A 17,080-nucleotide genomic window follows, 5' to 3' on the forward strand; every position below is an offset into this window, starting at 1 on the left:
TTTCAAAATTTTATGGGGGACTATTGGGATCACGTATATTTAACACTAAAAAGAAAAATTTTAAGGTGGGTGGCCGCCCCTGTATTACTCGTAATGAGTTGACATACATACCAGGCAAACATTTTTCCAAAATCTCCTTATCCTTCGATATTCTATCAAGCCATTTTGCTGATATCTGAATAAAAGTGATCAACAAAAAAACTTATTATTATTATTATTATTATTATTAAACTTAACAATCCAATGACAATGTGGTACCTTCACAAAGGTTCGGTGGCCCATACTTAATTAAGTCCCAACATCATATTCCTATTATTTAAGACCCAAAATATTTTTCGTCTTTTTGGAGCCGCCACTAAAAACTAGGTCTCTCAAGTATATGCCAACTCTTGCTAGAGACCGACGTTAACTTTATTTAATGGTCTGGTCAGGGTAATCCCCAGCTGAATAATGATGGAATGCGAACCCATAAAGATCAAACTTTTCAACACATATATGGGGTTATAATGTTCTATACTTCAATAATTCATTTATTAATCACAACTTTTATACTGGTTTGGGCATTAATAGTTATTACTAACAATACTAGTAGCTAAGTATTCACAAGATATTTAGTTGACACGAATAATTATATAAACTGATTATGTTAGGTTAGGAATTCAATAATTCATGGCAGGTATTCATTTAGGCTGGCACAAAGCCGGATATATGCATCAAAACACACCAAAATTTCCCATACTTTGTCAATTTTTAATTTGTAAACATGTTTCACATATCCATTTTAAAACCTGGTTTTAAAAAATCAATTAGCTGCAAATTGATGATCAATAAGAGACCCGTGTAACCCATCGACCCGACCCATAGAACCCCGTTTCAAAACCCGGGCAGACCCATTGGTTTGTAAATTTTGTCTAACCTTTGTTGATCAGTTCTTCATGTAAGTAATAAAAACATGAATATAAATAAACCTATGAACCTGTTACAGCATGAAGAGTAGTAACCGCAACAGGGTATGATTTAGTCGACATGCTTGTTATCTTGATCGAGTTCCCCTTTAGGATGTATAGTTAAGGATGGTTAGGGTTCTTGAGAGGAACCCGGTTTAGAAGAGAGAGGAAACACATGATTTACTTATGTGTGTGAGATTAGGTTATGATGTTAATATTTATGTCTCTATATATACACCCAAGGGGAAACCCTTTATTAGTTAGTAAGAGTAATATGGCACATCAACAATTACCAAACTAATATATGATAAGGTATAATTAATATTTTGATCTAATATAATATAAATAATGATGGCCATATAAATAAATATATAAAATATAATTATTCTTACATTCTCCCACTTGGCCGAATAATCATTTATTATGAGTATTAGATAAGCCTGATTAGGAGTTAACACTCATTTTAGTTTTAAACTCAAACTGGAGCAGAGAAATACAGTCATTGAATTGAACATCAGCTCAAGACCCCCATTAATCATACTGCAGTCCTTATTTAAAACCTAAGTAGTTATGATCAAAATTTTCAAGTAAGCCCTTCAGAACGTTTGATTTGTATATTTAATTCGTCTATATGTCATAATGCATGACGAACATATTAAGAGACGTACAAAATCAAAACTGATGAGGAAATTTAATAGTTAATCATTCATAGTACGATATGCAGTTGTACGTGGTCATTAATAAACCCCTCATGATTATAAGCGCTTTCATAATACTTATGGGTAATAGACCTTTAGTTATAGGATCCTTAAGCATATCATGAATGTATTCGATATGAAAATTTAAATTCCTCAATTCGTTCATAAACGAATAATTAATTTCATATCAAAATTTAATGCAGCACATATCAAACTGTTACTGTTTGAGAAAACATGGTAGCTGACGTTATCACAATTAGTCTTCAATATATAAGTTATTTGGAGTTTAATAAAACTTATGAGTCCACTAATAAATATTCAACAACATTTATTGACAACAACGTTGTAATTAATCAACATATTATGTTGTTATGACTTAGGTTGTTGTTATTAGTTCATTATGACTCCTCCATGAGATAGATTTATCTAATGGCATAAGAATATATCCCGAAAATTACATTTTCTTATCTCTGAATATGACAAAGTTTAGAGTAATATACCGGTTTGAATTCTCACTTCTTCTTTTAAATTATAGTCTTTCGTTTCTTTTAAAGATATTTTAATACTCTTTTAGATGTTACACATTAATCTAGGCATTTCTAGTGTGTTACAATTTTGAGTAATATCTGAACGAGTATAGACTTGAACTTACATAAGGCTTCTACTTAATGAAGCATAAGGTAATAATCTCAATGATCCTATTATCCTCTAAATAAAGCAATAATGTTTGTTACATGTATAAGGACCCATTTAAGATAAAACTTATAGAACAAAACTAATGTCCCTTTGGGTCTATCTCAGAATGTTATGATATCTATTATGTAAGGGATATCTTTGAGATATTTCATATCAAAGTGTGTGAACAATGCTTTGACTTATGTAACATATACTTGTCAGAAGAATGTCATCTATATAAGGACAAGTTTGTTTTTAGCTGCTCCCACTCATCTTGAGATAGGTACATTAACCCACTTGGTTTTTGATGAAAATAATTGTATAAATATTTCATCAAATTTTGATGTTTGCATTAATCCATATATGGATTTTATTGACTTATAGACTAAATGTTCATTAACCTTCAGTTTATAACATTTAGGTTGTTTTATGAGCATGTAGATATGTAAGTCAGTTATTAGGGGAAGTTGTTTTAATGTTCTTCAAACGTAGCTCTTTAACTATTATAAGCTACTTGAACAGTGATGATCCTCAAAGAAATGTTTTATAATATAGGTTATAAGATTCTTTGAATGATTTATTCCCTTTTGAATCTAACCTTTAATAATCAATTATGCTTCTTAGTGTCTTAACGTTTGTGTTAGGATTTAGTTTGGTTATGAACACCTTTAGGTGATTCAACCAAATCTCAAAACGTTAGCGACTTATGGAGTCAATTATGATTGATGATAATGGTTTAATTATAAGGGGTATGATCATTAAACTTTCCAACATCCAATTCAACTTTAGTTAGGGAGGTTACATAAGCATCAATTTTAGTAGGTTTTAAAACCTAGATAACCTCCTAAGTTGATTATTGGGTAATTTTAAAAGTCTCAGTTTTATGGATTAGCTCTTAGTTAGGTTGCTATCATTTTCAGGATTCTAAGTGTGTAAGATTTGGCGCAGTATGGTGTACAAGAGGTGTAATTGGAGTAAAATTTAATATCTCTCTTCCCCCCACCTCTTGTACTTCTAACAAGTCATTATAAAGACTTTTACTGCTCCCACTGACCTTAGAAACCTTTAGGAAATTAGCATACTTAGGGTCAGTATTTAAAGACCAATAGATTCTATTGGTGAGGATTAATTTAGTAAGAAATCTGAATTTATCCACGTTTAAGCAACAATGATACTTTTGTAAGAGTAGTAGTAAATTCTAAAGAGATAAGTTTGATGGAATAGTGTTATGATGGAGCAGTGTCTTGTACAAGAGGTGTATTTGAGATAATATCAAGTTTTCACTCCCCCACCTCTTGCAAATCTTGTAAGTTATGATTGAGACACTTAAGGCTCCCACTGATCTTTAATATCTCTAGGAAAAATACAAGAGAAGTTTCAATGATGTATATGACGTGGGAATCTGTCATATATATGTTAGACTTGATTTGATTCCATTAACGTCCAGATGTCATAATAAACTTAAAGGACATATTTAGAAGAAATCGTATTAAGTATATATGAACGGATCTCTGTAAGACCGCGGGCCATAGAATACTGATTAGATACAAGTAAATAGTATTTTAAATGATAAAAGAATTATGTCTGAATATTCCGTTTGAATAAGTTTCACGAATGTCAGTGAAATATAACTTATGGTGGACCCATACTTATTCCTTAAGCCAAGTAATGTTTGGGGCATTTAACACATGATTTAAAATCACTAAGAATGAGATTATATGAAAAATCACCCTCATCAACCATGTCATGATTTCTCATGAAATTTGGTTTTAATAGATGAATATTATAGGTCTCATTTGTCTTTCATTAAATTCTTATTTGCATTATAACAAAAGTTGTGAAAGTATATATTATCATCTAGTTCTATTTTATTAATGTTTCAATCTAGATGTTGATAACAAATAATATGAGAGTTTAAGGTAAGAGTGACTTTATGTTGGCTATGCAAACCTCACAACTGTCATATTGTAGCTTAAGTATGATACTAAATTCTGATTAATCTCCATAATATTTAAGATATCATAAAGCGTAATTAGAAGACAGTTTATCATGGTTCTAATAACCTTAACATTTAAATTTTGTCACCAACACTCATGTTAGTTATTTGTTGATATTAGTAAAGAAACTCATAGAACTAGACTCAACCTATCACGTGTTAATTGAAATATTAGGATTAGCAGACTTAAATATCATTAATATACGACTACTGTTTTAGCCAGATGTTCTTTTGGATTATGGATAGTCTTGTTGCTTATGCCTAATCTAATGACATATTTTTGCTATGAGACTTATCCTTAGAGAACTTAGAGCTGGAAGTAATACTTGTATTTTGTCTATAAACCTTAGAATTATCCTCTTTTAGGTTTTAGTGGTAGTGAGTTGAATAACATCTTATTTCTAGTACCAGACATTTATTTTCGTGTACATATGTTGCTGATCAACACACTCATTTTTCTTTGGTACTTCTGAGTGTTATAGTTGATTCGTAATGCACCAAATTGTACTATTGAAAATTTTAGTATGTAATGTACTATAAAATTGTACTTATTTTCATGTGCGAACCCTTAATTTTATGGGTCATGGAATTGTACATTATGATGTATTCAGGAATACCATTTAACCTTATAGTTAGAATTTAGAAGGAATGCATGCATCTTATGAGTTATTTTGATTAGTCTTAGGAAAAACTAAATCAAGAATAAATCTAGTGATAACATTTATATAGATAAGTTCTTGATTATCATTATCATAAGAGACATTATGATTGACTCATCCATTTGTTATGCTCTAGTTTTCAATAGAATGATTGTTATTAGAAAGAGTAGTAGGATAGCCATATCATGTCTTAATGAATAATTAAAATTGAGAAGAGCTAAATGTTATTAAAACTTTTTATGAGACAAAATTCAATTGTATTTTAAGATTAGAGTGGATGAGATTGTTATTTATGGAAGAAAATATAGTGAGTAATATTATGGGATATTAAAATAATATAGATTAAAATTTATAATCATTAGATTAATGAAGGATCATTAATATGAGGATCACTATATTTTATTGAAGATGTGATATGTCTATTATTAACATCAAACTAATAGACTATAATTAATAGTTCTACTTAAACAAAAAATAAATCACCTTTGGGCAGAATTAAAATTTATTCAAGTATATGTGCAAAACAATTGTAACACATCACCTTTGGGCAGAAGTGAGACAATTATTTTAATTATGCACGGGCTAGTTTTGCTAAATAAAAATGTAACAAATCACCTTTGGGCAGAAGTGGGACATTTGTATCATGTTAGGCAAAACTAACAAAAGCTTTTTAGTTATACTTGAATGATAGGGTAAATGTAACTCATCACCTTTGGGCATAAGTGTTACATCAAAAGTTCATTCAAGTTAAGCCTTTATGTTTTGTAAAATTTTATAATATTTAAGGTTTACAAAACATTTAATTAGTTAATAGCGGAAAATGTTTAGAGTAAGGATTTTTAAGTTTCCGGTAGGACCTTATTTTTCGGAATTAGTTCTCGGAAATTTTGGTTTCCCGATAATTGCCAGTTTCCGGCTTTTAGTGGGTTTTTCAGTATTTGAGTGTTTACATGATTTTATGGAGTTTTATGGAAAATGTTGATTCCGGTATTAGTGAGTTTTCGGGTTTATGGGTTATGACCCCAAACCATTTTAGAAACTCATAAACTCTTAGAACACATAAGCTATTTTAAGCCCATAATACATGATTTTTAAATAGCCCGTGAACCTGTAAACTGGTTTAACCCCTTAACCCATGATCTTTATTAACTAAATTAATAATGATAAGATTTGGTTCAAATCTTTTTAATGATTAACAATTATATTTGTTTCCTATATTAATGGGATTCAAATCTTTTAAGAAAATATTAAAACTTTTAAGTTATCCAAGATTTGAAAAAATATTTCCCTAAATAATCATTAACAAATTTTAATCTAGATTTTGAACCAACATATGTATAATTTTCGATAACAATGATGAACACAGAGAACATCATCGAAAATTTTAGCAATTAAACATGAAATTAACATATTTCGAAAATATTAGAGTTTACTAAATATGAATTTTAGCGATTTTAAACAGTTTAATGTATTGTTTTCGTAATAGAACATGAAAAAAAAAGAAACCTAAAAAATTAGGGTTTATCAAGTTTTAGTCCATGTCTTCTGATTCAATTCCAGATCTACGGTAAACATGAAGAACTGATTAATCAACATCACTCTGATGCCACATGTTGATCAGTTCTTCATGTAAGTAATAAAAACATGAATATAAATAAACCTATGAACCTGTTACAGCATGAAGAGTAGTAACCGTAGCAGGGTATGATGTAGTTGACATGCTTGTCATCTTGATCGAGTTCCCCTTTAGGATGTATAGTTAAGGATGGTTAGGGTTCTTGAGAGGAACCCGGTTTAGAAGAGAGAGGAGACACATGATTACTTATGTGTGTGAGATTAGGTTATAATGTTAATATTTATCTCTCTATATATACACCTAAGGGGAAACCCTTTATTAGTTAGTAAGGGTAATATGGTCCATCAACAATTACCAAACTAATATATGATAAGATATAATTAATTAATATTTTGATCTAATATAATATAAATGATAATGATGACCATATAAATAAATATATAAATATAATTATTCTTACGACCTCTTCCAGGTTTGACTTGGAGCTTTATGTTAATATAATATTCTGACAAGAATTAATATAAAAAATGAGGATGCATGTCTCTTTAGTTTTTTGTTTGATTTATTTATTACAATCGAAGTCTTTGGAATGCAGCAGGGTAACATATGAAAGTTACTCTAGTTCTTTGATATGATAATTTGTTGTATTGACTTGATTCCAATCCTATACACAAAGATTAAAAAAATCCATGATTGAAGCTATTACTATCATGCCAATGTGGTGGACTATTTGGAGATTAAAAAATTACAAGATATATGATAATGGTTCCAACTTCCAACAGCAGAGATACCGTCTTCAATTCTCGTTAATTACTCATATTTATGGTATTCTAGGACATATCGAAAGGCTAGTATAAGTTTTGTAACATTATTAAAAATCTTTGATAGCCCTGTAATTGTTTTTTCCTTCATCATGTCTAGCTTCTTGCAAGTTGGGGTTTATTAAACTATTCTAGCAGATTTATAGAAAAAAATAACAAAAAGCTACGTATATCGATGATCATAATGTTTGCGAAAAAGAACAAAACTTTAGATGGCTCAAAAATAATGAATATATGATAATCTCAGTTATTCAATTCATCAAAATTTTACTCTTAAAATCATTGCCATAAACACGTTAAATAGTCAACAGATTAAAAATGAGAGAATTAGATTTCAAACTCCACACTAAAACATGTAATATTGGTTTTATATGTGAATGTCAATAGGATGGTTGTGCTTATCGACAATGGCATGACTAGCAATACCGAGAAATAAGGAGGGTTTGGTGGGTCACTAGGTTGTTTTTTTTAAGTGTTATGACAATGGTTTCTACGATGATTATAGTGTGTAATTTAGTAGTTTCAAGTCAAGGATATGTAATATGTCCGATTACCTGATCCAATTATCCGATAACATAGCCTTCTTTATCCGATTATATACCCAAATAACTTGACACGTAACATACAAAGTATTATTATTATTTTTGGTGAATTTTTTTTTATTATTTTTTATTCGTAGAAACCCGATGTATCATGATACTTGGAGAATTACTTATAAACTTGTTTATAACAATTATTTTATATAATTGAACAGCTATTAGAGACATTTTATGGTAACAATCTTATGTAATTATTGACTAATAATTACCTACCCGATGTAATTGACTAGTTATATTTGGTTAAAACCAGATAATTATCCGCCGGGTTTTCAGTCGGGTATACCTAATGAGTATTTTCTAACAAAATAAAGAGCACATTCGAAACCCGTGGATTTGTGCAATACTTGATTGGTAATTACCCTGCGAGTTTAGGACGGATTTTGGATGGAATTTAATAACCGGGTAGGCGTTTGGAATGCCTAAACATGTACCACCACCGCCACAGGGACCAACACGATGCCCCCCCCCCCCAATTGCCACCGTTAGAACCTCCTTGTCGTCAATGCTGCAACTCTACATCTCAACCACCATCAACATCACCACCACGCATGTACGCCACCGTTAACACTAGCCAGGCCCAGTTTTTGGGCCGTGCGGCCTGTGCAGTGACACGAGGCCCAAAGGTTTTATATTTTATCATACCATGTTTGATATACATAGCCCAATAAAAACCATGTTTGATATAGCCCAATAAAAACCATGTTTTATGTGCAGAGCGAGATCCTAATAAAAACCACCATACGTGAACGACAATAAATCTATCATCAACAACTGCAACCGGAGATTAGGCCACCGGGCACCGAAAATCAGGAATCGAAGCCTTGAAGTATGTAACTATAATTTTTTATTACTTTCTATTAGCTAATGAGTTGACCAAATCTTATGCTTGCAAATAGTAACTGGAATTGTGACTCTTGTGTGCATGCAAAATCGTTTATTTATTATGTTTTGACACAGAAGTGCCTTTTTGTCTTTTTGATGAAGATTGTGACTGTTGACACTTCGTTGATCAGTGTGAGATGTTTTTTTTACCATTAACTTTTTTGAGAGAAAGTATTTTGTGTTTGTGAGTTTGTCTAATAGGAGTCTTTTGTTAATTTTTTGAGTAGATGAGTTGTTTTGTTTTTGTTTTTTTTTCTAGTAATAATGAATGGTGAATATATATTTTTTGATCGAGACATTCTTACCGAGTCACATTGTTAGCCCTTTTGATGCTTTAAATAATATCAAGCGGCTTGGTCATTTCCCTAATGCTATAAATGCATATGAAGTGCTTTTGACAATTCCGGTAACGGTGGCATCGACAGAAAGAAGCTTTTCCAAATTGAAGTTGTTGTCGTAAGAAAGACTCAACAGATTGGCAATGATATCTATTGAAAACGAAATATTAGAAGGTATGGATTATAAAGACTTGATCGAGAGCTTTGCTTCCCAAAACGCTAAAAGAGCCTCAAAGTTTGCTTAAGTTCCATCGTTTTGATACACTAGTTTTGTTTTGTTCATTATAAGGGATATGTCACAAGCTTTATTTTATCATAGTTGTATTCGTATTGTGGTTTTTTATATATAATTGATGAGTTTATATTATAAGCAGGAGGCCCAAAAGTTGTCTCGCACGAGGCCTAAATTTCTTTTAGCATTCTCGGAGACGGGCCTGACACTAGCTTCCGTAAAAAAATATAGTGGGTAATAACTAAGGGTTTTTAAAAGTCATTGTTGAAAAAAGGATACTGATTAGATAGTGACGTAACTAAGGATAAATGCATGAATAGTTGTTTACTCATTCGAAATGACGCCGAAAATTTTGTTCGTCATAAACGGGATCGGAGCTAAAATAGTGACGTAACAAAGTTTCATTAGCGTCCAATCGATCACGAAGAAGAGGTGATTGTCTTTTTAGTCAGTCGCCCTTGAAACCGTTCAACCAACAGGTTAACCGTTATCCTCTCGGTTTCAAAAATAAGGTCGTCTTCCTCCGAAGACAAGGAATTCCATTGCATATTTGGTTTATAAATGGGTGTATTAGAGAAAACTGAGTAGAATTAGTGAGTTTTATTGCTTTGTGAAAGTGTGTATGGTTATCGGTTAGTATAGAAATTTATTATTATTTTTTTATGTTTAAACAATCAAATGCAACCCATCCATCACCTTAAAATTCCCCACTCAACGGTTCAATTCAGCCCACATAAGCGGGCTCGCGGCCGCTCGCTCACAGGGGCAGTCGCGGCGGTGTGTGTGGCCTACGTGGCTTGCGCCACCCCTTTGCGAATCCACTCACGGGCGACAACACCTAGTTTAACACCTATTGGCTATTAGAAAATCAAGAAAAAAGACATCAATGATCATAACATGCATTTACAGTATAAAGATGATGCAACCTTAAAAAAAAAATGTATTATAACTCAACCTTATATATGTTTAGAATTTTTGTAAGACCCGATCTTGGTACCCTACTTTGACGTTAGATTTATTCATAAACAATGTTCTAAATATCAGAGTTAATTAAAACTTTTCGCGAAATAATAAAAACCAATCATTTCTTACAAACCATAGAATACTTGTCTTAACACATCACAAATTTTCTCAACATAAATATAAAATAAAACATCAGGTCTTCCATCTTTAGATGTCAGCCATTCAATCCATGTCATGTGTCATCCTCATGCTAGCTCTTTTAACCTATTTACCTGCGTGCATACTAAAAGTTAGCTACGCTGAGTGAGTTCTAGTTAATCATGCAACATACAATACATTCATATACTACATGCTTAACCTACTTTACTTTCTTTCGTACATATATAAGTACGTACCTTCATTCTTACTTTCTTACTTTCGTTCTTTCATACTTTCTTGTTTTAGCTTACTTAAACATACATAATTATTTCTACGTTTTAAAGAGTCTTTTTCCCTATAACCTCACAGATATTATTAGGGTATGTCACCCTTTTTTTACAGATATTATTAAGGTCTACCACCCTTCTTTCACGGATATTATTAGGGTCTGCCACCCTCCTTTCACAGATACTATTAGCGTCTGCCACCCTCTTACTGTCAATTCATATATACCTTATTTTTATAATATATTTATATACTTCACACATATCCTTAACTCTTTTATATATCATTTCGTATATTATACATACATTATTCATTCATAAACATACGCATATTATTCACAAGTATTCATATATCATACACTTACCACTTAAGGTAAGTGTATTAACTAATCATATCGAGTATGCACACAATCCCGAAAACTCACTTGAGCTCGGTTCCTTTCCGAGTTAATGTAACTCCCTTCCTTAACTAGGCACGACTGACTGTATAACAATTACACGTATCAATTATCTATCACTACCCATATCATATTTCTAGTTTAATATAGCCCTCAACGAACCCGGGGCAGTGCCCCTGACAACGTGGTCTAGGGGCAACAGCCTCTAGCAGGGTCCAAGGGGCAGAGCCCTTGGCTGGGGTCGATCTGCCAGGTCAGCTTGGAAAAATTTTATTTTCGTTAATAAGTCTTTACTAATAACCTCATCAGAAAACTGAAGTTCCGCCTTTCTTTCTAGGTCATTTCCCGTTTTAAACGTTACCTTTCATTATTAATTAGTTCATTGTTCTTAGCATACCGTATAAGTCCATATTCTTTGCTTATATACGTATACGTTATACATACATATACGTCATACGTATACGTTATACATACATATAGGTTCTGTATACATATACGACATACATACACAACATACATACATACATGGTATGCATACATGTACGGCATACATACATACACGAGTACACGACATACATAAATACACATTATACATATATATATGTTCTATATACATATATGACATACATACATACACAGTATACGTACATATACGTTATACATACATATACGCCTGTATATACATATACGCCCGTATATGTTCAGATCGGCCTTCTTCTTCTCGCTTTTAGGGTTTTTCTTCGACTCCGGTCCCGTTAGCAACCATGGTTGGCCGGATTTTGATTGTTTATAACCCAGGTAGCTTCGGGGTGTCCAGATCCAAGCTAAGGTGGCCCTTAAGCTCGTTTTTGGTTGATTAAACACCCGAATAAAGTTATATCCAGATTCAAACGGCTCATTCGGCATCCCGGGGCTGCGGTGTCTGGTTCTAAATTGTTGGGTCAGCTGAGATAAATGATTTCTTACATTCGGTTGGTCTTGGATCGTTGAATAAAATAGTGTAGAGAGTGTTTGGCTTAAGTGTGTGTTTTTGATGGTGTAGGCTAAGGTGTAGAATGATGGAGATGGAAAGGATTTAGAGTTTAAGGGATATTTATACTCCCTAAGCCCATGGACCTTAGTGTCATCTTCATTTTAAGTCCATGATCTAATTCCATCTATTTTAGCTTATCATCCTTATATCTTTATTATTATTTTTCTACTAACTCAATTTAACTCTTCCGACGTAATTAATATATTAGTATTATTCATGGAAATTTCGGGATGTTACAATTTTACTTACCTAATAAAAAAATTTTAGCTATGTAATTATTTAAAATAGAGTCGCAATTTATGTTGGCTGAATATGTTTGGTGTGTTAATAAATACTGTGATTTATATAAGATGTCACGATCGAGCTTAAATCATATATAACTTTTTAGTTATTTATTTTTTAATTATCTTGCAATTTATGTTAGCTACAACTAGAGCTGAGATGTCACGTTAAAACATTTAATGGTTTTTTGAACTTTAGCGTATAAAAAGAAAAAAATAGACAAAAAGTAATTTTATTTTTATATTTCTAACTTTATTAGTTTGATGGACCATCTTTAACCGTTTCCTCATTATGCTTCACATGATATATGTATCATAGCTCTGAGATCTCTTTAGTACACATTTTAATGCAAAGTGCACGTCCTAATGTATGTGGTGGAAGTATAAGATCTCATGATATATCAATGTTTTGGTCACATTTTTATCCATATTTGCGTATGCTTAAAAGTTACCCCCCACCATTATAGGCCATGCTTGCTTTCACATGTAAATCCAATGGCCACAAACATGATGCATTTTGCATATATATAGATTGGGTGAAAATATACTCAGCAACTTACAAATATGAAAGATTTGTATAAAGATAAATGTAGAAACATAAACCGGCTTAGGCCTAAGCCAACGGTCGGTCATCATAATAATGCCATAACATCGTTGTTGATTCTAGTTGCAAGCTTTGTTTCAATTTGCATGTTCTTGATGATTGCGTGCTGGTTACGCCTCGTAAGTCACCGTTAAACCCTATAACTTTCTTTATGAATTATTGTATTCACGCGTAAAATGATGCATATGTACTATGCAGTGGTGCTCAGCGGTTCGGTTAACAATTTATTTAATTTGTTCGGTCTGATTTGTTCAATAATGAGATTTTTGTACCCCTAATCGAAAACCGAACTTAATCGAATTGGGAAAGTGGGTAACTGAACCTGTAATCAATTCAATTCAGTTTGGTTTCAATTTGTGTTCCGGATATGAACATTCGTTAAAGGCCATAATAAACAAACACAACATATACATCCTAAAAACCAAAAGTTAAAGGCCATATAGTAAAACATCTAAACCATTAAATAATCTTATGCATACAATCAGTCAACCATAAAAAAACCATCCTAACCATAAAGTCTTAAACATCATAGAACATCCAAAATGATTAATAGTCTTCAACAGTTAAAGATAGAGTAGGTCTAATATGAATATGGACATTGGACTACATATTATAAACAAGCTTAAAAAGAATGAGCCATATACAAAATAATTAACACATATCATATTTAATCAGTTAATTCAGTTAGCCGAATAAATCGAATAGTCATTAAAAAAACAGATTTGTAAATTGAACCGTCAATCAATTTTGGTTTTGGATTCGGTTTTTTCGATTACGGATGTGATTTGGTTTTCGGTTTTTTTTTGTTTTATTCTGAACACCCCTAGTAATATGTGGTCCTTTTGTATCGATCGTTGTTACATATGTGAAAGGTTAATGCCATAGCTAATCCCCCCCCCCCCCCCCACACACAAAAACATGATTTCACTACATCAAATGACTGGCCAAATATAACTCAAACGGTCATTTTGATTAACAAACAGTCAAACTTTAAAAATTACTTGGTAAGAACGGTCTTTTGAACAATATCCGGATGATCATTATAGCCATAGATGATCTTTGAAAAATTTTGGTCAATATGATTGTCCAATTTCCACAATTTGAAACGGTATGGGATTAAATGTAAGATATCGTGTGTAAAGATAACTCTGGTGTGAAATTCTAATACCAGGAATCTAAAGTTAAAACATATTCATGCGCTGTTACAGATCTTGTCCGTTTTATGTTATAATCTAACTATGATTTCTTGCTGTGCATCTAGTATATGTTATCAGATCAGCCCATTTTGCAATTTAAAAAAAAAGAGATCTATGAGTTCCCTCTTGAATGTTTGGCATGGAATCAAACACTGTCATGTCCCAAGAACTTCCCAACAACACACAAAAATATAAACCGTTCATCGGTCTACACATGCCCTGATTACTTTCGTTGGATCCACGAAGATCTACAGCATTGGAAAGCAACAGGGATCACAAGAGAGATGTTGGAGGTAGCGAAACGAAGTGCACATTTCAGGCTAATAATTCTTGAAGGAAAAGCATATGTTGAAACCTTTAGAAAATCAATTCAAACTCGAGATTTATTTACATTATGGGGGTTTCAGCAGTTGCTAAGGTTGTACCCTGGAAGGATTCCTGATCTCGAGCTTATGTTTGATTGCGATGATCGACCCGTGTATAACATAAACCCGTATTTCAAGAGGAGGCCTAATCCTGGGCCTCCTCCGCTGTTCAAGTACTGCTCAGATCCATGGAGCTTAGATATCGTCTCACCCGATTGGTCTTTTTGGGGATGGTAACTAACTAAAATTCTTTATTACTTATAGACTCTTTTAATTCTATTGCGTTCGTAAAAACATATAATTTATAAGTTGAGCTCTTGAATTTTTATAATCATAAATTCAAGTGACAAATTACTAATTGATGCGTTTACACGTAAACGGTTTTTTTATGATCAAAAAAATTACTAGTTAATGTTATGATCTCATGTGATACATAAAAATGTATATATTAGAACAAAATCATTCAAGAAACACCCAAATGATGGTTGGTTTTCATTGTATTGCATGTGATAGGCCAGAGACAAATCAAAAGCCATGGGAAGTGACACTGAAGAATATTAAAGAAGGTAACAAGAGAGTAAAATGGAAGGATAGGGTACCCTTTGCTTATTGGAGGGGTAACCCTGCTGTCTCCCCTGTCAGGGCTGACCTTATCAAGTGCAATGTTACTACCAACACTACTCATAATATTGACTGGAATACTCGTTTGTTTAACCAGGTACTTATTTGATTTTATATATTTCAAGTGTAATGTTAACATGCCCCCATCATTTAGTTTCGACAGCAGCACTGGGTGATGATGTGGTGTTCACTAGTTGGATCCTTAAACTAAACAGATTTTTTCTTAAGTCAATCAAGGGCCTAACCTTAATTTACTCGTTATAATCTTATGGTCTTCACTCGCGTATTTTAAGTTTAGTACCTGATGGTCATATGAAACAGGATTGGATTAATGAATCAGAGCATGGATACAAAAACTCAAAAATTGAAGATCAGTGTACTTACAGGTAGACATATATACATTGTCAAATGTTGCAGGATATTAATATTTGATAAACTTATTCACGAATGAGCAGGTATAAAATATACATAGAAGGATGGTCATGGTCTGTAAGTGAGAAATACATATTGGCCTGCGATTCGCCTACGTTATATATCACCCCACGTTACTTCACTTTCTTTACAAGAGGGATGGCACCACTCGAGCATTTCTGGCCTATTCGGTCCACTGACATGTGTAAATCACTTAAATTTCGGTCGAGTGGGGCAACAATCACACTTCCAAGGTAAAAGATTCACTGCTATTTTGCGCAAAAGCTATAACGAATTAGTGACTGACAAAATCTGGTTGATGTTTCGTTCAAAACAAACTAGTTGAAATGCCTGTGGCTACGTATACACAAAAATTATGGTCGATAAAGTTGTTGGTTTAAGATTTTTGGTTGCAAAAATCAGTTGGATAAAGGGTTTAAGCGACAAGGGACAAAAAAAATACTTTATTTTGACAAAACTTAGTTTTGAATACAATTTATAATCGAAACATAAACAATATGTATTTAGAAAATAAATTATGTATTCAATGAGAATGTTAAATTTACAAAAATTTGAATTCGCTCTTACGAACTTTGAATTCGACTTTTTCGTAAACGAGACACCGAATTCGCTGGTATCACCAAGTCTTTGTGTTTCTAAGGCGTGAAGGTTCAATCGCTGTCCATTTTTACAAAACCAAAATAAAATCTACTATTCTTATATTCTATAATCTACTGATTCTACAAAAACTTTGTTTTCGAACTTTTGTTAAGGGTAATTTTGTCTTTATAAAAAGATGATAAATTTAGGTGTCTTTTACTCTTTTAGTACATATTATGTTTACTTACAACCAGGAGCATTTATTTTGTTTCAATGAAGTCTTAACTACATGAACCCACCAGGCTCAAGAGATTGGCGAGGCGTCAAGCCGGTTCATTCACGAGGACATGAATATGGACTACGTTTATGACTACATGTTACATTTACTGACCGAATATGCTAAGCTTTTAAAGTTCAAACCTACCGTCCCTCCAAATGCATTTGAGTTATGTTCAGAGTCAATGGCATGCTTTGCAGATGGAAACTGGAGGAAGTTCATGGAGGAATCACTCGTGCGGTACCCTACAGACGCGGTCCCATGTACCATGCCTCCACCATACGATCCCTCGACAATTAAAGCTATCATAGACAACAGAATAAGCACGATAAAACAAGTTGAAATGTGGGAAGATGAATATTGGAAAAATCAAAGCTTGAAACCTTGATCATTTTTTCTTGTTTGTCTTTAATGGCTTTTAACTTCTGAGTTCCAATGACTTTATATTATGGTCACCGCTATTGCTTCAAAGTCAGCCTCATTGTG

At 32.6% G+C, this 17,080-nt stretch overlaps 1 pseudogene across 1 annotated transcript; it reads left to right on the plus strand.

The window, feature by feature from the left end:
* The first annotated feature begins 12,994 nt into the window (after positions 1-12,994).
* LOC143600778 (uncharacterized) lies at positions 12,995-17,005 on the plus strand (annotated as a pseudogene). The gene is made up of 6 exons (XR_013147537.1): positions 12,995-13,243; positions 14,386-14,918; positions 15,199-15,403; positions 15,628-15,692; positions 15,762-15,971; positions 16,620-17,005. The product of XR_013147537.1 is annotated as an uncharacterized LOC143600778 (transcript).
* Positions 17,006-17,080: the final 75 nt, after the last annotated feature.

This window comes from Bidens hawaiensis, unplaced genomic scaffold (assembly GCF_021521415.1).
Source record: "Bidens hawaiensis isolate Kalapana, Puna unplaced genomic scaffold, B.hawaiensis_p1.1 tig00054893_1, whole genome shotgun sequence".
Taxonomy (NCBI): domain Eukaryota; kingdom Viridiplantae; phylum Streptophyta; class Magnoliopsida; order Asterales; family Asteraceae; genus Bidens; species Bidens hawaiensis.